The sequence below is a fragment of the Schistocerca nitens genome, unplaced genomic scaffold (genome assembly GCF_023898315.1).
Source record: "Schistocerca nitens isolate TAMUIC-IGC-003100 unplaced genomic scaffold, iqSchNite1.1 HiC_scaffold_352, whole genome shotgun sequence".
NCBI classification, from domain to species: domain Eukaryota; kingdom Metazoa; phylum Arthropoda; class Insecta; order Orthoptera; family Acrididae; genus Schistocerca; species Schistocerca nitens.
In genome coordinates this window covers 70663-93087 of record NW_026045886.1, presented here as the reverse complement: position 1 = coordinate 93087, position 22425 = coordinate 70663, and the positions used below count along the sequence as shown (strand labels likewise).

Below are 22425 nucleotides of genomic sequence, written 5' to 3'. Positions count from 1 at the left end.
TTTGCGAGGTAAGGCCGTATATGCCGTTTATTACCACCTAGGCTTCTTTGCGTCAACGTGAGAGTGTTTGTTTCCAGTTATTACTAATTACAGTTTTGCTAGTTGCACTCGAGACTGAAAGCGATGTTTGTGTAGTATGACTTGGGCGGCGGACAGAGTTCAGCGTTGGCGCCAGATTCGGCAGTAAAGTTGCGTGCAGGAGAAGTATTTCTGGAAGCAAACACACGTAGTGGATCCTTGAAGTATGTCCGGTATGGTCTAGTGGCTAGGATACCTGGCTTTCACCCAGGAGGCCCGGGTTCGATTCCCGGTACCGGAATGTGAATTTTCTGGGCTGGGATGAGGAAACGTCTCACGGCCGTTTTTCGTCTTCGTGGTGTTGCTGCTCTGGGTTCCATGTATAAGGTGAGAGAAAGTCAAGAAAAAGAGATACATGCTCACGTGAATGGCGGACCGCTTAGAAGGAAGAGGAGATGGTTTTGGACTGCTGATGCGACAGTGTTGCGTGGCCCGTTAGCTCAGTGGGCTATAGCGTCGTGCTAGTAACACGGTCATGGGTTCGATCCCTCCACAGGCCATTCCATTTTCTTCGCTAATAGGAAATGCAGTCTCCTGCGAGACTCTGCGAGGCAGATTCCAAAACTACCTGCACATCGAGCTACAAGTCTGAACGTTTCACTCAGTTGTCGTCAACGGCCGGCTCCCTTTCGATTAATGAAGTTAAGCAGAGGTGGGCGTGGCTAGTGATTAGATGGGTGATGGGCGGGAACTCTGCGTGCTATTGGACCTTTCCACTTTCACCCCCACCCTCCCCCTTTTGTGTTACAGTGTTGTTGTGCTATGATGCGTCCCTCAGCAATTTAAATTTTGGATCATATGTTCGTTAACGTAATTTAAAGAGCTTGTTTGCCAAAAAGAGCGCAAGTTAAGTGCCAGAACGACTTTGGCAATAACACAACCGTACGAATCCACAGAGAATTTCTCAAATATCGTAGATAACACCGTAGCGAAGCAGTGAGATTTCCGAAATTTGTAAATGAAAATTTAGCTTTTCGTATTGAAAAGGAAAGGTACTCTTGATTACCTTATTTCTCGCAGCCGATTGTCGTACTTCTCCTGTCATATCGGCCCCACTGCCGAGCGGCAGCGAGCGGCAGTCGAGCAAAGTCGGGCCAAGTCGACACACGATGAAGTGAAATCAACTGAAGGACCCACCCACTTAGCTGGAACGAGGCGAGAGACGAGCAGATACTACTTGTGCCGCGACACTTGGCAATTTCGAGGATCGCATGGTGTTGAACACACACTATTGCGCTAGGCAAAAATGACAATGCTCCTGCGGTGGCCGAGAATCGAACCCGGATCAACTGCTTGGGAAGCAACCATGCTGACCGTTACACCACCACCGCACTGCGCTGCAGGCTTCGTGTGTCGTGATCCGTTGCCGCCCCTGCTGCCACCAGAGGCCGAAGCGAATCTGCTGCAGGCGCCCTGCCCGCCAGCACATCCGAACGCTTTGCCACGCTGCTTCCAGGGCGAGGCACCGTAACTAGACGCAGGATTGACTTCCGCTGAGAAGTCCACCCTTTCGTGTTCGGCATGGTGGGAAACGAATTCTGAAATTAGAACTACTTAGTGAGGCTGGCGGTGGCGAGTATTCCTGTGTGCCTCCCTGGCGCAGTGGGCAGCGCGTGTCCTCTTCTTACGGGCGTACGTTCGATCCTCACCTCAGCCATCTCATTTTCTCTCCACGACGGTGAAACGCACAGCATAGCTTTTGCGAGGTAAGGCCGTATATGCCGTTTATTACCACCTAGGCTTCTTTGCGTCAACGTGAGAGTGTTTGTTTCCAGTTATTACTAATTACAGTTTTGCTAGTTGCACTCGAGACTGAAAGCGATGTTTGTGTAGTATGACTTGGGCGGCGGACAGAGTTCAGCGTTGGCGCCAGATTCGGCAGTAAAGTTGCGTGCAGGAGAAGTATTTCTGGAAGCAAACACACGTAGTGGATCCTTGAAGTATGTCCGGTATGGTCTAGTGGCTAGGATACCTGGCTTTCACCCAGGAGGCCCGGGTTCGATTCCCGGTACCGGAATGTGAATTTTCTGGGCTGGGATGAGGAAACGTCTCACGGCCGTTTTTCGTCTTCGTGGTGTTGCTGCTCTGGGTTCCATGTATAAGGTGAGAGAAAGTCAAGAAAAAGAGATACATGCTCACGTGAATGGCGGACCGCTTAGAAGGAAGAGGAGATGGTTTTGGACTGCTGATGCGACAGTGTTGCGTGGCCCGTTAGCTCAGTGGGCTATAGCGTCGTGCTAGTAACACGGTCATGGGTTCGATCCCTCCACAGGCCATTCCATTTTCTTCGCTAATAGGAAATGCAGTCTCCTGCGAGACTCTGCGAGGCAGATTCCAAAACTACCTGCACATCGAGCTACAAGTCTGAACGTTTCACTCAGTTGTCGTCAACGGCCGGCTCCCTTTCGATTAATGAAGTTAAGCAGAGGTGGGCGTGGCTAGTGATTAGATGGGTGATGGGCGGGAACTCTGCGTGCTATTGGACCTTTCCACTTTCACCCCCACCCTCCCCCTTTTGTGTTACAGTGTTGTTGTGCTATGATGCGTCCCTCAGCAATTTAAATTTTGGATCATATGTTCGTTAACGTAATTTAAAGAGCTTGTTTGCCAAAAAGAGCGCAAGTTAAGTGCCAGAACGACTTTGGCAATAACACAACCGTACGAATCCACAGAGAATTTCTCAAATATCGTAGATAACACCGTAGCGAAGCAGTGAGATTTCCGAAATTTGTAAATGAAAATTTAGCTTTTCGTATTGAAAAGGAAAGGTACTCTTGATTACCTTATTTCTCGCAGCCGATTGTCGTACTTCTCCTGTCATATCGGCCCCACTGCCGAGCGGCAGCGAGCGGCAGTCGAGCAAAGTCGGGCCAAGTCGACACACGATGAAGTGAAATCAACTGAAGGACCCACCCACTTAGCTGGAACGAGGCGAGAGACGAGCAGATACTACTTGTGCCGCGACACTTGGCAATTTCGAGGATCGCATGGTGTTGAACACACACTATTGCGCTAGGCAAAAATGACAATGCTCCTGCGGTGGCCGAGAATCGAACCCGGATCAACTGCTTGGGAAGCAACCATGCTGACCGTTACACCACCACCGCACTGCGCTGCAGGCTTCGTGTGTCGTGATCCGTTGCCGCCCCTGCTGCCACCAGAGGCCGAAGCGAATCTGCTGCAGGCGCCCTGCCCGCCAGCACATCCGAACGCTTTGCCACGCTGCTTCCAGGGCGAGGCACCGTAACTAGACGCAGGATTGACTTCCGCTGAGAAGTCCACCCTTTCGTGTTCGGCATGGTGGGAAACGAATTCTGAAATTAGAACTACTTAGTGAGGCTGGCGGTGGCGAGTATTCCTGTGTGCCTCCCTGGCGCAGTGGGCAGCGCGTGTCCTCTTCTTACGGGCGTACGTTCGATCCTCACCTCAGCCATCTCATTTTCTCTCCACGACGGTGAAACGCACAGCATAGCTTTTGCGAGGTAAGGCCGTATATGCCGTTTATTACCACCTAGGCTTCTTTGCGTCAACGTGAGAGTGTTTGTTTCCAGTTATTACTAATTACAGTTTTGCTAGTTGCACTCGAGACTGAAAGCGATGTTTGTGTAGTATGACTTGGGCGGCGGACAGAGTTCAGCGTTGGCGCCAGATTCGGCAGTAAAGTTGCGTGCAGGAGAAGTATTTCTGGAAGCAAACACACGTAGTGGATCCTTGAAGTATGTCCGGTATGGTCTAGTGGCTAGGATACCTGGCTTTCACCCAGGAGGCCCGGGTTCGATTCCCGGTACCGGAATGTGAATTTTCTGGGCTGGGATGAGGAAACGTCTGACGGCCGTTTTTCGTCTTCGTGGTGTTGCTGCTCTGGGTTCCATGTATAAGGTGAGAGAAAGTCAAGAAAAAGAGATACATGCTCACGTGAATGGCGGACCGCTTAGAAGGAAGAGGAGATGGTTTTGGACTGCTGATGCGACAGTGTTGCGTGGCCCGTTAGCTCAGTGGGCTATAGCGTCGTGCTAGTAACACGGTCATGGGTTCGATCCCTCCACAGGCCATTCCATTTTCTTCGCTAATAGGAAATGCAGTCTCCTGCGAGACTCTGCGAGGCAGATTCCAAAACTACCTGCACATCGAGCTACAAGTCTGAACGTTTCACTCAGTTGTCGTCAACGGCCGGCTCCCTTTCGATTAATGAAGTTAAGCAGAGGTGGGCGTGGCTAGTGATTAGATGGGTGATGGGCGGGAACTCTGCGTGCTATTGGACCTTTCCACTTTCACCCCCACCCTCCCCCTTTTGTGTTACAGTGTTGTTGTGCTATGATGCGTCCCTCAGCAATTTAAATTTTGGATCATATGTTCGTTAACGTAATTTAAAGAGCTTGTTTGCCAAAAAGAGCGCAAGTTAAGTGCCAGAACGACTTTGGCAATAACACAACCGTACGAATCCACAGAGAATTTCTCAAATATCGTAGATAACACCGTAGCGAAGCAGTGAGATTTCCGAAATTTGTAAATGAAAATTTAGCTTTTCGTATTGAAAAGGAAAGGTACTCTTGATTACCTTATTTCTCGCAGCCGATTGTCGTACTTCTCCTGTCATATCGGCCCCACTGCCGAGCGGCAGCGAGCGGCAGTCGAGCAAAGTCGGGCCAAGTCGACACACGATGAAGTGAAATCAACTGAAGGACCCACCCACTTAGCTGGAACGAGGCGAGAGACGAGCAGATACTACTTGTGCCGCGACACTTGGCAATTTCGAGGATCGCATGGTGTTGAACACACACTATTGCGCTAGGCAAAAATGACAATGCTCCTGCGGTGGCCGAGAATCGAACCCGGATCAACTGCTTGGGAAGCAACCATGCTGACCGTTACACCACCACCGCACTGCGCTGCAGGCTTCGTGTGTCGTGATCCGTTGCCGCCCCTGCTGCCACCAGAGGCCGAAGCGAATCTGCTGCAGGCGCCCTGCCCGCCAGCACATCCGAACGCTTTGCCACGCTGCTTCCAGGGCGAGGCACCGTAACTAGACGCAGGATTGACTTCCGCTGAGAAGTCCACCCTTTCGTGTTCGGCATGGTGGGAAACGAATTCTGAAATTAGAACTACTTAGTGAGGCTGGCGGTGGCGAGTATTCCTGTGTGCCTCCCTGGCGCAGTGGGCAGCGCGTGTCCTCTTCTTACGGGCGTACGTTCGATCCTCACCTCAGCCATCTCATTTTCTCTCCACGACGGTGAAACGCACAGCATAGCTTTTGCGAGGTAAGGCCGTATATGCCGTTTATTACCACCTAGGCTTCTTTGCGTCACCGTGAGAGTGTTTGTTTCCAGTTATTACTAATTACAGTTTTGCTAGTTGCACTCGAGAGTGAAAGCGATGTTTGTGTAGTATGACTTGGGCGGCGGACAGAGTTCAGCGTTGGCGCCAGATTCGGCAGTAAAGTTGCGTGCAGGAGAAGTATTTCTGGAAGCAAACACACGTAGTGGATCCTTGAAGTATGTCCGGTATGGTCTAGTGGCTAGGATACCTGGCTTTCACCCAGGAGGCCCGGGTTCGATTCCCGGTACCGGAATGTGAATTTTCTGGGCTGGGATGAGGAAACGTCTGACGGCCGTTTTTCGTCTTCGTGGTGTTGCTGCTCTGGGTTCCATGTATAAGGTGAGAGAAAGTCAAGAAAAAGAGATACATGCTCACGTGAATGGCGGACCGCTTAGAAGGAAGAGGAGATGGTTTTGGACTGCTGATGCGACAGTGTTGCGTGGCCCGTTAGCTCAGTGGGCTATAGCGTCGTGCTAGTAACACGGTCATGGGTTCGATCCCTCCACAGGCCATTCCATTTTCTTCGCTAATAGGAAATGCAGTCTCCTGCGAGACTCTGCGAGGCAGATTCCAAAACTACCTGCACATCGAGCTACAAGTCTGAACGTTTCACTCAGTTGTCGTCAACGGCCGGCTCCCTTTCGATTAATGAAGTTAAGCAGAGGTGGGCGTGGCTAGTGATTAGATGGGTGATGGGCGGGAACTCTGCGTGCTATTGGACCTTTCCACTTTCACCCCCACCCTCCCCCTTTTGTGTTACAGTGTTGTTGTGCTATGATGCGTCCCTCAGCAATTTAAATTTTGGATCATATGTTCGTTAACGTAATTTAAAGAGCTTGTTTGCCAAAAAGAGCGCAAGTTAAGTGCCAGAACGACTTTGGCAATAACACAACCGTACGAATCCACAGAGAATTTCTCAAATATCGTAGATAACACCGTAGCGAAGCAGTGAGATTTCCGAAATTTGTAAATGAAAATTTAGCTTTTCGTATTGAAAAGGAAAGGTACTCTTGATTACCTTATTTCTCGCAGCCGATTGTCGTACTTCTCCTGTCATATCGGCCCCACTGCCGAGCGGCAGCGAGCGGCAGTCGAGCAAAGTCGGGCCAAGTCGACACACGATGAAGTGAAATCAACTGAAGGACCCACCCACTTAGCTGGAACGAGGCGAGAGACGAGCAGATACTACTTGTGCCGCGACACTTGGCAATTTCGAGGATCGCATGGTGTTGAACACACACTATTGCGCTAGGCAAAAATGACAATGCTCCTGCGGTGGCCGAGAATCGAACCCAGATCAACTGCTTGGGAAGCAACCATGCTGACCGTTACACCACCACCGCACTGCGCTGCAGGCTTCGTGTGTCGTGATCCGTTGCCGCCCCTGCTGCCACCAGAGGCCGAAGCGAATCTGCTGCAGGCGCCCTGCCCGCCAGCACATCCGAACGCTTTGCCACGCTGCTTCCAGGGCGAGGCACCGTAACTAGACGCAGGATTGACTTCCGCTGAGAAGTCCACCCTTTCGTGTTCGGCATGGTGGGAAACGAATTCTGAAATTAGAACTACTTAGTGAGGCTGGCGGTGGCGAGTATTCCTGTGTGCCTCCCTGGCGCAGTGGGCAGCGCGTGTCCTCTTCTTACGGGCGTACGTTCGATCCTCACCTCAGCCATCTCATTTTCTCTCCACGACGGTGAAACGCACAGCATAGCTTTTGCGAGGTAAGGCCGTATATGCCGTTTATTACCACCTAGGCTTCTTTGCGTCAACGTGAGAGTGTTTGTTTCCAGTTATTACTAATTACAGTTTTGCTAGTTGCACTCGAGACTGAAAGCGATGTTTGTGTAGTATGACTTGGGCGGCGGACAGAGTTCAGCGTTGGCGCCAGATTCGGCAGTAAAGTTGCGTGCAGGAGAAGTATTTCTGGAAGCAAACACACGTAGTGGATCCTTGAAGTATGTCCGGTATGGTCTAGTGGCTAGGATACCTGGCTTTCACCCAGGAGGCCCGGGTTCGATTCCCGGTACCGGAATGTGAATTTTCTGGGCTGGGATGAGGAAACGTCTCACGGCCGTTTTTCGTCTTCGTGGTGTTGCTGCTCTGGGTTCCATGTATAAGGTGAGAGAAAGTCAAGAAAAAGAGATACATGCTCACGTGAATGGCGGACCGCTTAGAAGGAAGAGGAGATGGTTTTGGACTGCTGATGCGACAGTGTTGCGTGGCCCGTTAGCTCAGTGGGCTATAGCGTCGTGCTAGTAACACGGTCATGGGTTCGATCCCTCCACAGGCCATTCCATTTTCTTCGCTAATAGGAAATGCAGTCTCCTGCGAGACTCTGCGAGGCAGATTCCAAAACTACCTGCACATCGAGCTACAAGTCTGAACGTTTCACTCAGTTGTCGTCAACGGCCGGCTCCCTTTCGATTAATGAAGTTAAGCAGAGGTGGGCGTGGCTAGTGATTAGATGGGTGATGGGCGGGAACTCTGCGTGCTATTGGACCTTTCCACTTTCACCCCCACCCTCCCCCTTTTGTGTTACAGTGTTGTTGTGCTATGATGCGTCCCTCAGCAATTTAAATTTTGGATCATATGTTCGTTAACGTAATTTAAAGAGCTTGTTTGCCAAAAAGAGCGCAAGTTAAGTGCCAGAACGACTTTGGCAATAACACAACCGTACGAATCCACAGAGAATTTCTCAAATATCGTAGATAACACCGTAGCGAAGCAGTGAGATTTCCGAAATTTGTAAATGAAAATTTAGCTTTTCGTATTGAAAAGGAAAGGTACTCTTGATTACCTTATTTCTCGCAGCCGATTGTCGTACTTCTCCTGTCATATCGGCCCCACTGCCGAGCGGCAGCGAGCGGCAGTCGAGCAAAGTCGGGCCAAGTCGACACACGATGAAGTGAAATCAACTGAAGGACCCACCCACTTAGCTGGAACGAGGCGAGAGACGAGCAGATACTACTTGTGCCGCGACACTTGGCAATTTCGAGGATCGCATGGTGTTGAACACACACTATTGCGCTAGGCAAAAATGACAATGCTCCTGCGGTGGCCGAGAATCGAACCCAGATCAACTGCTTGGGAAGCAACCATGCTGACCGTTACACCACCACCGCACTGCGCTGCAGGCTTCGTGTGTCGTGATCCGTTGCCGCCCCTGCTGCCACCAGAGGCCGAAGCGAATCTGCTGCAGGCGCCCTGCCCGCCAGCACATCCGAACGCTTTGCCACGCTGCTTCCAGGGCGAGGCACCGTAACTAGACGCAGGATTGACTTCCGCTGAGAAGTCCACCCTTTCGTGTTCGGCATGGTGGGAAACGAATTCTGAAATTAGAACTACTTAGTGAGGCTGGCGGTGGCGAGTATTCCTGTGTGCCTCCCTGGCGCAGTGGGCAGCGCGTGTCCTCTTCTTACGGGCGTACGTTCGATCCTCACCTCAGCCATCTCATTTTCTCTCCACGACGGTGAAACGCACAGCATAGCTTTTGCGAGGTAAGGCCGTATATGCCGTTTATTACCACCTAGGCTTCTTTGCGTCACCGTGAGAGTGTTTGTTTCCAGTTATTACTAATTACAGTTTTGCTAGTTGCACTCGAGAGTGAAAGCGATGTTTGTGTAGTATGACTTGGGCGGCGGACAGAGTTCAGCGTTGGCGCCAGATTCGGCAGTAAAGTTGCGTGCAGGAGAAGTATTTCTGGAAGCAAACACACGTAGTGGATCCTTGAAGTATGTCCGGTATGGTCTAGTGGCTAGGATACCTGGCTTTCACCCAGGAGGCCCGGGTTCGATTCCCGGTACCGGAATGTGAATTTTCTGGGCTGGGATGAGGAAACGTCTGACGGCCGTTTTTCGTCTTCGTGGTGTTGCTGCTCTGGGTTCCATGTATAAGGTGAGAGAAAGTCAAGAAAAAGAGATACATGCTCACGTGAATGGCGGACCGCTTAGAAGGAAGAGGAGATGGTTTTGGACTGCTGATGCGACAGTGTTGCGTGGCCCGTTAGCTCAGTGGGCTATAGCGTCGTGCTAGTAACACGGTCATGGGTTCGATCCCTCCACAGGCCATTCCATTTTCTTCGCTAATAGGAAATGCAGTCTCCTGCGAGACTCTGCGAGGCAGATTCCAAAACTACCTGCACATCGAGCTACAAGTCTGAACGTTTCACTCAGTTGTCGTCAACGGCCGGCTCCCTTTCGATTAATGAAGTTAAGCAGAGGTGGGCGTGGCTAGTGATTAGATGGGTGATGGGCGGGAACTCTGCGTGCTATTGGACCTTTCCACTTTCACCCCCACCCTCCCCCTTTTGTGTTACAGTGTTGTTGTGCTATGATGCGTCCCTCAGCAATTTAAATTTTGGATCATATGTTCGTTAACGTAATTTAAAGAGCTTGTTTGCCAAAAAGAGCGCAAGTTAAGTGCCAGAACGACTTTGGCAATAACACAACCGTACGAATCCACAGAGAATTTCTCAAATATCGTAGATAACACCGTAGCGAAGCAGTGAGATTTCCGAAATTTGTAAATGAAAATTTAGCTTTTCGTATTGAAAAGGAAAGGTACTCTTGATTACCTTATTTCTCGCAGCCGATTGTCGTACTTCTCCTGTCATATCGGCCCCACTGCCGAGCGGCAGCGAGCGGCAGTCGAGCAAAGTCGGGCCAAGTCGACACACGATGAAGTGAAATCAACTGAAGGACCCACCCACTTAGCTGGAACGAGGCGAGAGACGAGCAGATACTACTTGTGCCGCGACACTTGGCAATTTCGAGGATCGCATGGTGTTGAACACACACTATTGCGCTAGGCAAAAATGACAATGCTCCTGCGGTGGCCGAGAATCGAACCCAGATCAACTGCTTGGGAAGCAACCATGCTGACCGTTACACCACCACCGCACTGCGCTGCAGGCTTCGTGTGTCGTGATCCGTTGCCGCCCCTGCTGCCACCAGAGGCCGAAGCGAATCTGCTGCAGGCGCCCTGCCCGCCAGCACATCCGAACGCTTTGCCACGCTGCTTCCAGGGCGAGGCACCGTAACTAGACGCAGGATTGACTTCCGCTGAGAAGTCCACCCTTTCGTGTTCGGCATGGTGGGAAACGAATTCTGAAATTAGAACTACTTAGTGAGGCTGGCGGTGGCGAGTATTCCTGTGTGCCTCCCTGGCGCAGTGGGCAGCGCGTGTCCTCTTCTTACGGGCGTACGTTCGATCCTCACCTCAGCCATCTCATTTTCTCTCCACGACGGTGAAACGCACAGCATAGCTTTTGCGAGGTAAGGCCGTATATGCCGTTTATTACCACCTAGGCTTCTTTGCGTCAACGTGAGAGTGTTTGTTTCCAGTTATTACTAATTACAGTTTTGCTAGTTGCACTCGAGACTGAAAGCGATGTTTGTGTAGTATGACTTGGGCGGCGGACAGAGTTCAGCGTTGGCGCCAGATTCGGCAGTAAAGTTGCGTGCAGGAGAAGTATTTCTGGAAGCAAACACACGTAGTGGATCCTTGAAGTATGTCCGGTATGGTCTAGTGGCTAGGATACCTGGCTTTCACCCAGGAGGCCCGGGTTCGATTCCCGGTACCGGAATGTGAATTTTCTGGGCTGGGATGAGGAAACGTCTCACGGCCGTTTTTCGTCTTCGTGGTGTTGCTGCTCTGGGTTCCATGTATAAGGTGAGAGAAAGTCAAGAAAAAGAGATACATGCTCACGTGAATGGCGGACCGCTTAGAAGGAAGAGGAGATGGTTTTGGACTGCTGATGCGACAGTGTTGCGTGGCCCGTTAGCTCAGTGGGCTATAGCGTCGTGCTAGTAACACGGTCATGGGTTCGATCCCTCCACAGGCCATTCCATTTTCTTCGCTAATAGGAAATGCAGTCTCCTGCGAGACTCTGCGAGGCAGATTCCAAAACTACCTGCACATCGAGCTACAAGTCTGAACGTTTCACTCAGTTGTCGTCAACGGCCGGCTCCCTTTCGATTAATGAAGTTAAGCAGAGGTGGGCGTGGCTAGTGATTAGATGGGTGATGGGCGGGAACTCTGCGTGCTATTGGACCTTTCCACTTTCACCCCCACCCTCCCCCTTTTGTGTTACAGTGTTGTTGTGCTATGATGCGTCCCTCAGCAATTTAAATTTTGGATCATATGTTCGTTAACGTAATTTAAAGAGGTTGTTTGCCAAAAAGAGCGCAAGTTAAGTGCCAGAACGACTTTGGCAATAACACAACCGTACGAATCCACAGAGAATTTCTCAAATATCGTAGATAACACCGTAGCGAAGCAGTGAGATTTCCGAAATTTGTAAATGAAAATTTAGCTTTTCGTATTGAAAAGGAAAGGTACTCTTGATTACCTTATTTCTCGCAGCCGATTGTCGTACTTCTCCTGTCATATCGGCCCCACTGCCGAGCGGCAGCGAGCGGCAGTCGAGCAAAGTCGGGCCAAGTCGACACACGATGAAGTGAAATCAACTGAAGGACCCACCCACTTAGCTGGAACGAGGCGAGAGACGAGCAGATACTACTTGTGCCGCGACACTTGGCAATTTCGAGGATCGCATGGTGTTGAACACACACTATTGCGCTAGGCAAAAATGACAATGCTCCTGCGGTGGCCGAGAATCGAACCCGGATCAACTGCTTGGGAAGCAACCATGCTGACCGTTACACCACCACCGCACTGCGCTGCAGGCTTCGTGTGTCGTGATCCGTTGCCGCCCCTGCTGCCACCAGAGGCCGAAGCGAATCTGCTGCAGGCGCCCTGCCCGCCAGCACATCCGAACGCTTTGCCACGCTGCTTCCAGGGCGAGGCACCGTAACTAGACGCAGGATTGACTTCCGCTGAGAAGTCCACCCTTTCGTGTTCGGCATGGTGGGAAACGAATTCTGAAATTAGAACTACTTAGTGAGGCTGGCGGTGGCGAGTATTCCTGTGTGCCTCCCTGGCGCAGTGGGCAGCGCGTGTCCTCTTCTTACGGGCGTACGTTCGATCCTCACCTCAGCCATCTCATTTTCTCTCCACGACGGTGAAACGCACAGCATAGCTTTTGCGAGGTAAGGCCGTATATGCCGTTTATTACCACCTAGGCTTCTTTGCGTCAACGTGAGAGTGTTTGTTTCCAGTTATTACTAATTACAGTTTTGCTAGTTGCACTCGAGACTGAAAGCGATGTTTGTGTAGTATGACTTGGGCGGCGGACAGAGTTCAGCGTTGGCGCCAGATTCGGCAGTAAAGTTGCGTGCAGGAGAAGTATTTCTGGAAGCAAACACACGTAGTGGATCCTTGAAGTATGTCCGGTATGGTCTAGTGGCTAGGATACCTGGCTTTCACCCAGGAGGCCCGGGTTCGATTCCCGGTACCGGAATGTGAATTTTCTGGGCTGGGATGAGGAAACGTCTGACGGCCGTTTTTCGTCTTCGTGGTGTTGCTGCTCTGGGTTCCATGTATAAGGTGAGAGAAAGTCAAGAAAAAGAGATACATGCTCACGTGAATGGCGGACCGCTTAGAAGGAAGAGGAGATGGTTTTGGACTGCTGATGCGACAGTGTTGCGTGGCCCGTTAGCTCAGTGGGCTATAGCGTCGTGCTAGTAACACGGTCATGGGTTCGATCCCTCCACAGGCCATTCCATTTTCTTCGCTAATAGGAAATGCAGTCTCCTGCGAGACTCTGCGAGGCAGATTCCAAAACTACCTGCACATCGAGCTACAAGTCTGAACGTTTCACTCAGTTGTCGTCAACGGCCGGCTCCCTTTCGATTAATGAAGTTAAGCAGAGGTGGGCGTGGCTAGTGATTAGATGGGTGATGGGCGGGAACTCTGCGTGCTATTGGACCTTTCCACTTTCACCCCCACCCTCCCCCTTTTGTGTTACAGTGTTGTTGTGCTATGATGCGTCCCTCAGCAATTTAAATTTTGGATCATATGTTCGTTAACGTAATTTAAAGAGCTTGTTTGCCAAAAAGAGCGCAAGTTAAGTGCCAGAACGACTTTGGCAATAACACAACCGTACGAATCCACAGAGAATTTCTCAAATATCGTAGATAACACCGTAGCGAAGCAGTGAGATTTCCGAAATTTGTAAATGAAAATTTAGCTTTTCGTATTGAAAAGGAAAGGTACTCTTGATTACCTTATTTCTCGCAGCCGATTGTCGTACTTCTCCTGTCATATCGGCCCCACTGCCGAGCGGCAGCGAGCGGCAGTCGAGCAAAGTCGGGCCAAGTCGACACACGATGAAGTGAAATCAACTGAAGGACCCACCCACTTAGCTGGAACGAGGCGAGAGACGAGCAGATACTACTTGTGCCGCGACACTTGGCAATTTCGAGGATCGCATGGTGTTGAACACACACTATTGCGCTAGGCAAAAATGACAATGCTCCTGCGGTGGCCGAGAATCGAACCCGGATCAACTGCTTGGGAAGCAACCATGCTGACCGTTACACCACCACCGCACTGCGCTGCAGGCTTCGTGTGTCGTGATCCGTTGCCGCCCCTGCTGCCACCAGAGGCCGAAGCGAATCTGCTTCAGGCGCCCTGCCCGCCAGCACATCCGAACGCTTTGCCACGCTGCTTCCAGGGCGAGGCACCGTAACTAGACGCAGGATTGACTTCCGCTGAGAAGTCCACCCTTTCGTGTTCGGCATGGTGGGAAACGAATTCTGAAATTAGAACTACTTAGTGAGGCTGGCGGTGGCGAGTATTCCTGTGTGCCTCCCTGGCGCAGTGGGCAGCGCGTGTCCTCTTCTTACGGGCGTACGTTCGATCCTCACCTCAGCCATCTCATTTTCTCTCCACGACGGTGAAACGCACAGCATAGCTTTTGCGAGGTAAGGCCGTATATGCCGTTTATTACCACCTAGGCTTCTTTGCGTCACCGTGAGAGTGTTTGTTTCCAGTTATTACTAATTACAGTTTTGCTAGTTGCACTCGAGAGTGAAAGCGATGTTTGTGTAGTATGACTTGGGCGGCGGACAGAGTTCAGCGTTGGCGCCAGATTCGGCAGTAAAGTTGCGTGCAGGAGAAGTATTTCTGGAAGCAAACACACGTAGTGGATCCTTGAAGTATGTCCGGTATGGTCTAGTGGCTAGGATACCTGGCTTTCACCCAGGAGGCCCGGGTTCGATTCCCGGTACCGGAATGTGAATTTTCTGGGCTGGGATGAGGAAACGTCTGACGGCCGTTTTTCGTCTTCGTGGTGTTGCTGCTCTGGGTTCCATGTATAAGGTGAGAGAAAGTCAAGAAAAAGAGATACATGCTCACGTGAATGGCGGACCGCTTAGAAGGAAGAGGAGATGGTTTTGGACTGCTGATGCGACAGTGTTGCGTGGCCCGTTAGCTCAGTGGGCTATAGCGTCGTGCTAGTAACACGGTCATGGGTTCGATCCCTCCACAGGCCATTCCATTTTCTTCGCTAATAGGAAATGCAGTCTCCTGCGAGACTCTGCGAGGCAGATTCCAAAACTACCTGCACATCGAGCTACAAGTCTGAACGTTTCACTCAGTTGTCGTCAACGGCCGGCTCCCTTTCGATTAATGAAGTTAAGCAGAGGTGGGCGTGGCTAGTGATTAGATGGGTGATGGGCGGGAACTCTGCGTGCTATTGGACCTTTCCACTTTCACCCCCACCCTCCCCCTTTTGTGTTACAGTGTTGTTGTGCTATGATGCGTCCCTCAGCAATTTAAATTTTGGATCATATGTTCGTTAACGTAATTTAAAGAGCTTGTTTGCCAAAAAGAGCGCAAGTTAAGTGCCAGAACGACTTTGGCAATAACACAACCGTACGAATCCACAGAGAATTTCTCAAATATCGTAGATAACACCGTAGCGAAGCAGTGAGATTTCCGAAATTTGTAAATGAAAATTTAGCTTTTCGTATTGAAAAGGAAAGGTACTCTTGATTACCTTATTTCTCGCAGCCGATTGTCGTACTTCTCCTGTCATATCGGCCCCACTGCCGAGCGGCAGCGAGCGGCAGTCGAGCAAAGTCGGGCCAAGTCGACACACGATGAAGTGAAATCAACTGAAGGACCCACCCACTTAGCTGGAACGAGGCGAGAGACGAGCAGATACTACTTGTGCCGCGACACTTGGCAATTTCGAGGATCGCATGGTGTTGAACACACACTATTGCGCTAGGCAAAAATGACAATGCTCCTGCGGTGGCCGAGAATCGAACCCGGATCAACTGCTTGGGAAGCAACCATGCTGACCGTTACACCACCACCGCACTGCGCTGCAGGCTTCGTGTGTCGTGATCCGTTGCCGCCCCTGCTGCCACCAGAGGCCGAAGCGAATCTGCTTCAGGCGCCCTGCCCGCCAGCACATCCGAACGCTTTGCCACGCTGCTTCCAGGGCGAGGCACCGTAACTAGACGCAGGATTGACTTCCGCTGAGAAGTCCACCCTTTCGTGTTCGGCATGGTGGGAAACGAATTCTGAAATTAGAACTACTTAGTGAGGCTGGCGGTGGCGAGTATTCCTGTGTGCCTCCCTGGCGCAGTGGGCAGCGCGTGTCCTCTTCTTACGGGCGTACGTTCGATCCTCACCTCAGCCATCTCATTTTCTCTCCACGACGGTGAAACGCACAGCATAGCTTTTGCGAGGTAAGGCCGTATATGCCGTTTATTACCACCTAGGCTTCTTTGCGTCACCGTGAGAGTGTTTGTTTCCAGTTATTACTAATTACAGTTTTGCTAGTTGCACTCGAGAGTGAAAGCGATGTTTGTGTAGTATGACTTGGGCGGCGGACAGAGTTCAGCGTTGGCGCCAGATTCGGCAGTAAAGTTGCGTGCAGGAGAAGTATTTCTGGAAGCAAACACACGTAGTGGATCCTTGAAGTATGTCCGGTATGGTCTAGTGGCTAGGATACCTGGCTTTCACCCAGGAGGCCCGGGTTCGATTCCCGGTACCGGAATGTGAATTTTCTGGGCTGGGATGAGGAAACGTCTGACGGCCGTTTTTCGTCTTCGTGGTGTTGCTGCTCTGGGTTCCATGTATAAGGTGAGAGAAAGTCAAGAAAAAGAGATACATGCTCACGTGAATGGCGGACCGCTTAGAAGGAAGAGGAGATGGTTTTGGACTGCTGATGCGACAGTGTTGCGTGGCCCGTTAGCTCAGTGGGCTATAGCGTCGTGCTAGTAACACGGTCATGGGTTCGATCCCTCCACAGGCCATTCCATTTTCTTCGCTAATAGGAAATGCAGTCTCCTGCGAGACTCTGCGAGGCAGATTCCAAAACTACCTGCACATCGAGCTACAAGTCTGAACGTTTCACTCAGTTGTCGTCAACGGCCGGCTCCCTTTCGATTAATGAAGTTAAGCAGAGGTGGGCGTGGCTAGTGATTAGATGGGTGATGGGCGGGAACTCTGCGTGCTATTGGACCTTTCCACTTTCACCCCCACCCTCCCCCTTTTGTGTTACAGTGTTGTTGTGCTATGATGCGTCCCTCAGCAATTTAAATTTTGGATCATATGTTCGTTAACGTAATTTAAAGAGCTTGTTTGCCAAAAAGAGCGCAAGTTAAGTGCCAGAACGACTTTGGCAATAACACAACCGTACGAATCCACAGAGAATTTCTCAAATATCGTAGATAACACCGTAGCGAAGCAGTGAGATTTCCGAAATTTGTAAATGAAAATTTAGCTTTTCGTATTGAAAAGGAAAGGTACTCTTGATTACCTTATTTCTCGCAGCCGATTGTCGTACTTCTCCTGTCATATCGGCCCCACTGCCGAGCGGCAGCGAGCGGCAGTCGAGCAAAGTCGGGCCAAGTCGACACACGATGAAGTGAAATCAACTGAAGGACCCACCCACTTAGCTGGAACGAGGCGAGAGACGAGCAGATACTACTTGTGCCGCGACACTTGGCAATTTCGAGGATCGCATGGTGTTGAACACACACTATTGCGCTAGGCAAAAATGACAATGCTCCTGCGGTGGCCGAGAATCGAACCCAGATCAACTGCTTGGGAAGCAACCATGCTGACCGTTACACCACCACCGCACTGCGCTGCAGGCTTCGTGTGTCGTGATCCGTTGCCGCCCCTGCTGCCACCAGAGGCCGAAGCGAATCTGCTGCAGGCGCCCTGCCCGCCAGCACATCCGAACGCTTTGCCACGCTGCTTCCAGGGCGAGGCACCGTAACTAGACGCAGGATTGACTTCCGCTGAGAAGTCCACCCTTTCGTGTTCGGCATGGTGGGAAACGAATTCTGAAATTAGAACTACTTAGTGAGGCTGGCGGTGGCGAGTATTCCTGTGTGCCTCCCTGGCGCAGTGGGCAGCGCGTGTCCTCTTCTTACGGGCGTACGTTCGATCCTCACCTCAGCCATCTCATTTTCTCTCCACGACGGTGAAACGCACAGCATAGCTTTTGCGAGGTAAGGCCGTATATGCCGTTTATTACCACCTAGGCTTCTTTGCGTCAACGTGAGAGTGTTTGTTTCCAGTTATTACTAATTACAGTTTTGCTAGTTGCACTCGAGACTGAAAGCGATGTTTGTGTAGTATGACTTGGGCGGCGGACAGAGTTCAGCGTTGGCGCCAGATTCGGCAGTAAAGTTGCGTGCAGGAGAAGTATTTCTGGAAGCAAACACACGTAGTGGATCCTTGAAGTATGTCCGGTATGGTCTAGTGGCTAGGATACCTGGCTTTCACCCAGGAGGCCCGGGTTCGATTCCCGGTACCGGAATGTGAATTTTCTGGGCTGGGATGAGGAAACGTCTCACGGCCGTTTTTCGTCTTCGTGGTGTTGCTGCTCTGGGTTCCATGTATAAGGTGAGAGAAAGTCAAGAAAAAGAGATACATGCTCACGTGAATGGCGGACCGCTTAGAAGGAAGAGGAGATGGTTTTGGACTGCTGATGCGACAGTGTTGCGTGGCCCGTTAGCTCAGTGGGCTATAGCGTCGTGCTAGTAACACGGTCATGGGTTCGATCCCTCCACAGGCCATTCCATTTTCTTCGCTAATAGGAAATGCAGTCTCCTGCGAGACTCTGCGAGGCAGATTCCAAAACTACCTGCACATCGAGCTACAAGTCTGAACGTTTCACTCAGTTGTCGTCAACGGCCGGCTCCCTTTCGATTAATGAAGTTAAGCAGAGGTGGGCGTGGCTAGTGATTAGATGGGTGATGGGCGGGAACTCTGCGTGCTATTGGACCTTTCCACTTTCACCCCCACCCTCCCCCTTTTGTGTTACAGTGTTGTTGTGCTATGATGCGTCCCTCAGCAATTTAAATTTTGGATCATATGTTCGTTAACGTAATTTAAAGAGCTTGTTTGCCAAAAAGAGCGCAAGTTAAGTGCCAGAACGACTTTGGCAATAACACAACCGTACGAATCCACAGAGAATTTCTCAAATATCGTAGATAACACCGTAGCGAAGCAGTGAGATTTCCGAAATTTGTAAATGAAAATTTAGCTTTTCGTATTGAAAAGGAAAGGTACTCTTGATTACCTTATTTCTCGCAGCCGATTGTCGTACTTCTCCTGTCATATCGGCCCCACTGCCGAGCGGCAGCGAGCGGCAGTCGAGCAAAGTCGGGCCAAGTCGACACACGATGAAGTGAAATCAACTGAAGGACCCACCCACTTAGCTGGAACGAGGCGAGAGACGAGCAGATACTACTTGTGCCGCGACACTTGGCAATTTCGAGGATCGCATGGTGTTGAACACACACTATTGCGCTAGGCAAAAATGACAATGCTCCTGCGGTGGCCGAGAATCGAACCCGGATCAACTGCTTGGGAAGCAACCATGCTGACCGTTACACCACCACCGCACTGCGCTGCAGGCTTCGTGTGTCGTGATCCGTTGCCGCCCCTGCTGCCACCAGAGGCCGAAGCGAATCTGCTGCAGGCGCCCTGCCCGCCAGCACATCCGAACGCTTTGCCACGCTGCTTCCAGGGCGAGGCACCGTAACTAGACGCAGGATTGACTTCCGCTGAGAAGTCCACCCTTTCGTGTTCGGCATGGTGGGAAACGAATTCTGAAATTAGAACTACTTAGTGAGGCTGGCGGTGGCGAGTATTCCTGTGTGCCTCCCTGGCGCAGTGGGCAGCGCGTGTCCTCTTCTTACGGGCGTACGTTCGATCCTCACCTCAGCCATCTCATTTTCTCTCCACGACGGTGAAACGCACAGCATAGCTTTTGCGAGGTAAGGCCGTATATGCCGTTTATTACCACCTAGGCTTCTTTGCGTCAACGTGAGAGTGTTTGTTTCCAGTTATTACTAATTACAGTTTTGCTAGTTGCACTCGAGACTGAAAGCGATGTTTGTGTAGTATGACTTGGGCGGCGGACAGAGTTCAGCGTTGGCGCCAGATTCGGCAGTAAAGTTGCGTGCAGGAGAAGTATTTCTGGAAGCAAACACACGTAGTGGATCCTTGAAGTATGTCCGGTATGGTCTAGTGGCTAGGATACCTGGCTTTCACCCAGGAGGCCCGGGTTCGATTCCCGGTACCGGAATGTGAATTTTCTGGGCTGGGATGAGGAAACGTCTCACGGCCGTTTTTCGTCTTCGTGGTGTTGCTGCTCTGGGTTCCATGTATAAGGTGAGAGAAAGTCAAGAAAAAGAGATACATGCTCACGTGAATGGCGGACCGCTTAGAAGGAAGAGGAGATGGTTTTGGACTGCTGATGCGACAGTGTTGCGTGGCCCGTTAGCTCAGTGGGCTATAGCGTCGTGCTAGTAACACGGTCATGGGTTCGATCCCTCCACAGGCCATTCCATTTTCTTCGCTAATAGGAAATGCAGTCTCCTGCGAGACTCTGCGAGGCAGATTCCAAAACTACCTGCACATCGAGCTACAAGTCTGAACGTTTCACTCAGTTGTCGTCAACGGCCGGCTCCCTTTCGATTAATGAAGTTAAGCAGAGGTGGGCGTGGCTAGTGATTAGATGGGTGATGGGCGGGAACTCTGCGTGCTATTGGACCTTTCCACTTTCACCCCCACCCTCCCCCTTTTGTGTTACAGTGTTGTTGTGCTATGATGCGTCCCTCAGCAATTTAAATTTTGGATCATATGTTCGTTAACGTAATTTAAAGAGCTTGTTTGCCAAAAAGAGCGCAAGTTAAGTGCCAGAACGACTTTGGCAATAACACAACCGTACGAATCCACAGAGAATTTCTCAAATATCGTAGATAACACCGTAGCGAAGCAGTGAGATTTCCGAAATTTGTAAATGAAAATTTAGCTTTTCGTATTGAAAAGGAAAGGTACTCTTGATTACCTTATTTCTCGCAGCCGATTGTCGTACTTCTCCTGTCATATCGGCCCCACTGCCGAGCGGCAGCGAGCGGCAGTCGAGCAAAGTCGGGCCAAGTCGACACACGATGAAGTGAAATCAACTGAAGGACCCACCCACTTAGCTGGAACGAGGCGAGAGACGAGCAGATACTACTTGTGCCGCGACACTTGGCAATTTCGAGGATCGCATGGTGTTGAACACACACTATTGCGCTAGGCAAAAATGACAATGCTCCTGCGGTGGCCGAGAATCGAACCCGGATCAACTGCTTGGGAAGCAACCATGCTGACCGTTACACCACCACCGCACTGCGCTGCAGGCTTCGTGTGTCGTGATCCGTTGCCGCCCCTGCTGCCACCAGAGGCCGAAGCGAATCTGCTGCAGGCGCCCTGCCCGCCAGCACATCCGAACGCTTTGCCACGCTGCTTCCAGGGCGAGGCACCGTAACTAGACGCAGGATTGACTTCCGCTGAGAAGTCCACCCTTTCGTGTTCGGCATGGTGGGAAACGAATTCTGAAATTAGAACTACTTAGTGAGGCTGGCGGTGGCGAGTATTCCTGTGTGCCTCCCTGGCGCAGTGGGCAGCGCGTGTCCTCTTCTTACGGGCGTACGTTCGATCCTCACCTCAGCCATCTCATTTTCTCTCCACGACGGTGAAACGCACAGCATAGCTTTTGCGAGGTAAGGCCGTATATGCCGTTTATTACCACCTAGGCTTCTTTGCGTCAACGTGAGAGTGTTTGTTTCCAGTTATTACTAATTACAGTTTTGCTAGTTGCACTCGAGACTGAAAGCGATGTTTGTGTAGTATGACTTGGGCGGCGGACAGAGTTCAGCGTTGGCGCCAGATTCGGCAGTAAAGTTGCGTGCAGGAGAAGTATTTCTGGAAGCAAACACACGTAGTGGATCCTTGAAGTATGTCCGGTATGGTCTAGTGGCTAGGATACCTGGCTTTCACCCAGGAGGCCCGGGTTCGATTCCCGGTACCGGAATGTGAATTTTCTGGGCTGGGATGAGGAAACGTCTGACGGCCGTTTTTCGTCTTCGTGGTGTTGCTGCTCTGGGTTCCATGTATAAGGTGAGAGAAAGTCAAGAAAAAGAGATACATGCTCACGTGAATGGCGGACCGCTTAGAAGGAAGAGGAGATGGTTTTGGACTGCTGATGCGACAGTGTTGCGTGGCCCGTTAGCTCAGTGGGCTATAGCGTCGTGCTAGTAACACGGTCATGGGTTCGATCCCTCCACAGGCCATTCCATTTTCTTCGCTAATAGGAAATGCAGTCTCCTGCGAGACTCTGCGAGGCAGATTCCAAAACTACCTGCACATCGAGCTACAAGTCTGAACGTTTCACTCAGTTGTCGTCAACGGCCGGCTCCCTTTCGATTAATGAAGTTAAGCAGAGGTGGGCGTGGCTAGTGATTAGATGGGTGATGGGCGGGAACTCTGCGTGCTATTGGACCTTTCCACTTTCACCCCCACCCTCCCCCTTTTGTGTTACAGTGTTGTTGTGCTATGATGCGTCCCTCAGCAATTTAAATTTTGGATCATATGTTCGTTAACGTAATTTAAAGAGCTTGTTTGCCAAAAAGAGCGCAAGTTAAGTGCCAGAACGACTTTGGCAATAACACAACCGTACGAATCCACAGAGAATTTCTCAAATATCGTAGATAACACCGTAGCGAAGCAGTGAGATTTCCGAAATTTGTAAATGAAAATTTAGCTTTTCGTATTGAAAAGGAAAGGTACTCTTGATTACCTTATTTCTCGCAGCCGATTGTCGTACTT

General features: G+C 50.9%; 25 non-coding genes across 25 annotated transcripts; 13 read left to right on the top strand and 12 right to left on the bottom strand.

The window, feature by feature from the left end:
• Nucleotides 1–247: 247 nt before the first annotated feature.
• Nucleotides 248–319, top strand: Trnae-uuc (transfer RNA glutamic acid (anticodon UUC)). The gene has a single exon. It is a non-coding gene; the product is annotated as a tRNA-Glu (tRNA).
• A 1018-nt stretch (nt 320–1337) lies between these two features.
• Nucleotides 1338–1409, bottom strand: Trnag-ccc (transfer RNA glycine (anticodon CCC)). The gene has a single exon. It is a non-coding gene; the product is annotated as a tRNA-Gly (tRNA).
• Nucleotides 1410–2023: 614 nt separating this feature from the next.
• Trnae-uuc (transfer RNA glutamic acid (anticodon UUC)) lies at nt 2024–2095 on the top strand. The gene has a single exon. It is a non-coding gene; the product is annotated as a tRNA-Glu (tRNA).
• A 1018-nt stretch (nt 2096–3113) lies between these two features.
• On the bottom strand, nt 3114–3185 carry Trnag-ccc (transfer RNA glycine (anticodon CCC)). Its single transcript has one exon. It is a non-coding gene; the product is annotated as a tRNA-Gly (tRNA).
• Nucleotides 3186–3799: 614 nt separating this feature from the next.
• Nucleotides 3800–3871, top strand: Trnae-uuc (transfer RNA glutamic acid (anticodon UUC)). The gene has a single exon. It is a non-coding gene; the product is annotated as a tRNA-Glu (tRNA).
• A 1018-nt stretch (nt 3872–4889) lies between these two features.
• Trnag-ccc (transfer RNA glycine (anticodon CCC)) lies at nt 4890–4961 on the bottom strand. Its single transcript has one exon. It is a non-coding gene; the product is annotated as a tRNA-Gly (tRNA).
• A 614-nt stretch (nt 4962–5575) lies between these two features.
• Trnae-uuc (transfer RNA glutamic acid (anticodon UUC)) lies at nt 5576–5647 on the top strand. Its single transcript has one exon. It is a non-coding gene; the product is annotated as a tRNA-Glu (tRNA).
• A 1018-nt stretch (nt 5648–6665) lies between these two features.
• Nucleotides 6666–6737, bottom strand: Trnag-ccc (transfer RNA glycine (anticodon CCC)). Its single transcript has one exon. It is a non-coding gene; the product is annotated as a tRNA-Gly (tRNA).
• A 614-nt stretch (nt 6738–7351) lies between these two features.
• On the top strand, nt 7352–7423 carry Trnae-uuc (transfer RNA glutamic acid (anticodon UUC)). The gene has a single exon. It is a non-coding gene; the product is annotated as a tRNA-Glu (tRNA).
• Nucleotides 7424–8441: 1018 nt separating this feature from the next.
• On the bottom strand, nt 8442–8513 carry Trnag-ccc (transfer RNA glycine (anticodon CCC)). The gene has a single exon. It is a non-coding gene; the product is annotated as a tRNA-Gly (tRNA).
• A 614-nt stretch (nt 8514–9127) lies between these two features.
• On the top strand, nt 9128–9199 carry Trnae-uuc (transfer RNA glutamic acid (anticodon UUC)). Its single transcript has one exon. It is a non-coding gene; the product is annotated as a tRNA-Glu (tRNA).
• Nucleotides 9200–10217: 1018 nt separating this feature from the next.
• Nucleotides 10218–10289, bottom strand: Trnag-ccc (transfer RNA glycine (anticodon CCC)). Its single transcript has one exon. It is a non-coding gene; the product is annotated as a tRNA-Gly (tRNA).
• A 614-nt stretch (nt 10290–10903) lies between these two features.
• Nucleotides 10904–10975, top strand: Trnae-uuc (transfer RNA glutamic acid (anticodon UUC)). Its single transcript has one exon. It is a non-coding gene; the product is annotated as a tRNA-Glu (tRNA).
• A 1018-nt stretch (nt 10976–11993) lies between these two features.
• Nucleotides 11994–12065, bottom strand: Trnag-ccc (transfer RNA glycine (anticodon CCC)). The gene has a single exon. It is a non-coding gene; the product is annotated as a tRNA-Gly (tRNA).
• A 614-nt stretch (nt 12066–12679) lies between these two features.
• Trnae-uuc (transfer RNA glutamic acid (anticodon UUC)) lies at nt 12680–12751 on the top strand. The gene has a single exon. It is a non-coding gene; the product is annotated as a tRNA-Glu (tRNA).
• A 1018-nt stretch (nt 12752–13769) lies between these two features.
• Trnag-ccc (transfer RNA glycine (anticodon CCC)) lies at nt 13770–13841 on the bottom strand. Its single transcript has one exon. It is a non-coding gene; the product is annotated as a tRNA-Gly (tRNA).
• Nucleotides 13842–14455: 614 nt separating this feature from the next.
• Trnae-uuc (transfer RNA glutamic acid (anticodon UUC)) lies at nt 14456–14527 on the top strand. The gene has a single exon. It is a non-coding gene; the product is annotated as a tRNA-Glu (tRNA).
• A 1018-nt stretch (nt 14528–15545) lies between these two features.
• Trnag-ccc (transfer RNA glycine (anticodon CCC)) lies at nt 15546–15617 on the bottom strand. Its single transcript has one exon. It is a non-coding gene; the product is annotated as a tRNA-Gly (tRNA).
• Nucleotides 15618–16231: 614 nt separating this feature from the next.
• On the top strand, nt 16232–16303 carry Trnae-uuc (transfer RNA glutamic acid (anticodon UUC)). Its single transcript has one exon. It is a non-coding gene; the product is annotated as a tRNA-Glu (tRNA).
• A 1018-nt stretch (nt 16304–17321) lies between these two features.
• Trnag-ccc (transfer RNA glycine (anticodon CCC)) lies at nt 17322–17393 on the bottom strand. Its single transcript has one exon. It is a non-coding gene; the product is annotated as a tRNA-Gly (tRNA).
• A 614-nt stretch (nt 17394–18007) lies between these two features.
• Nucleotides 18008–18079, top strand: Trnae-uuc (transfer RNA glutamic acid (anticodon UUC)). The gene has a single exon. It is a non-coding gene; the product is annotated as a tRNA-Glu (tRNA).
• Nucleotides 18080–19097: 1018 nt separating this feature from the next.
• Nucleotides 19098–19169, bottom strand: Trnag-ccc (transfer RNA glycine (anticodon CCC)). Its single transcript has one exon. It is a non-coding gene; the product is annotated as a tRNA-Gly (tRNA).
• A 614-nt stretch (nt 19170–19783) lies between these two features.
• Trnae-uuc (transfer RNA glutamic acid (anticodon UUC)) lies at nt 19784–19855 on the top strand. Its single transcript has one exon. It is a non-coding gene; the product is annotated as a tRNA-Glu (tRNA).
• Nucleotides 19856–20873: 1018 nt separating this feature from the next.
• On the bottom strand, nt 20874–20945 carry Trnag-ccc (transfer RNA glycine (anticodon CCC)). Its single transcript has one exon. It is a non-coding gene; the product is annotated as a tRNA-Gly (tRNA).
• A 614-nt stretch (nt 20946–21559) lies between these two features.
• Trnae-uuc (transfer RNA glutamic acid (anticodon UUC)) lies at nt 21560–21631 on the top strand. The gene has a single exon. It is a non-coding gene; the product is annotated as a tRNA-Glu (tRNA).
• Nucleotides 21632–22425: the final 794 nt, after the last annotated feature.